A 1309-nucleotide genomic window follows, 5' to 3' on the forward strand; every position below is an offset into this window, starting at 1 on the left:
ATGAAAAAAAAGAATAATTTAAAAAAATGAATTTTAACCAAATAAAATAAGATAAAATGAGATATTTATAATAAAATAAAGACATTTAAAACGTTAAAAAAAAATTAGAATTTACTCAAACATTATAAATTTAAACAATGCTTTACCAAAGAAATTAAATGTATGTAGACCCAATGAAAAGAGTAGAAAAAGAGATTACAATGAATTATTTATTTTTTTAAATCTTTCGGTCTTTGCATTAAGCTCAAACTCTGGTTCAAAAGTAGGCTTATACTCTTTAAATATTAAGTATAAAAAATATTTTTATTGACTAGTCAAAAATATAAATTTTGTTGGTTATATAACTTTATTCTTAAAGGTATACACTACACAATTTATAAAATAGTTATGTTTTTAACGTTTTACTGAGTAATAATTTATTTTTTTTTATTTTTTATTAATAAGACAGACATGCTAATTCTAAAATAATTACTGACGTTTTGCCAGTGTTCATTTTAAAAAAGAAAACTAAATCAGTAAATCACTATTCTACCCTCCATTATCTAATAATGAATGAGTAGAATTATGGCAAACATGCAACGGACCACACAACAAAACCACATGCCAAAAATGAATATAAAGTAGAGATCAGACGTGTGTGATGGGAGTTGTATCAGAAGCATGAGTAATCATCAGGGCCCATCGTCTGTTTGTGATTTCAGATTTGTACCAATCAAGAAAAAATCTTCTTTGTAAATAACCTTTTTTAAATGTAAATTTAATTTCTCTTTTATTTTATTGTTTAGAGTTTAGAAAAATTAGAAAACATTTTCTTTTCTTGAATAATAAATATATTAGATGTTCAATTTACTAGACGTGTAAATAATAATTCTAATATTAAGATTTAAATAAATAATTTAAAAATGTAATGTATTTTTACTTTATTAATTCAATTTTAAAATTTATTATTCACAAAAATTATTATCTACTTAATAAAATCATCCAGCGAAACCTTTCTGAATTAGTTCATCAACTTCATATTGGCTGAACCCAATGATGTTATCCAATGCATCTGGTATAGTGGTATACATTCACATTAGATAAACCGTCATAATATACCTTAAATGGAACTATAATATTACTAATTAATTATTATATAGATATAGATATATAATTAAAAGTGCTTTTATTTATTTAACAAAGTTTTAACTTGGGCAACTATCGCCACCTAAACTTAAATTAGGAAACGACTAAGCAACTGTGTAACCTAATTAGTACAGGTTTACATATTTAATAGGTACCTATAAGAATAAGATTGAGTTTGTTTATA

The 1309-nt window shown here is 23.4% G+C and overlaps 1 protein-coding gene across 3 annotated transcripts in view; it reads right to left on the minus strand.

Moving 5' to 3' along the window:
- Positions 1-1309, minus strand: part of LOC107609647 (MADS-box protein AGL24) — a 9145-nt gene that overhangs the window by 6034 nt on the left and 1802 nt on the right. The window lies entirely within an intron of this gene.

This window comes from Arachis ipaensis, chromosome B07 (genome assembly GCF_000816755.2).
Source record: "Arachis ipaensis cultivar K30076 chromosome B07, Araip1.1, whole genome shotgun sequence".
Classification (NCBI taxonomy): domain Eukaryota; kingdom Viridiplantae; phylum Streptophyta; class Magnoliopsida; order Fabales; family Fabaceae; genus Arachis; species Arachis ipaensis.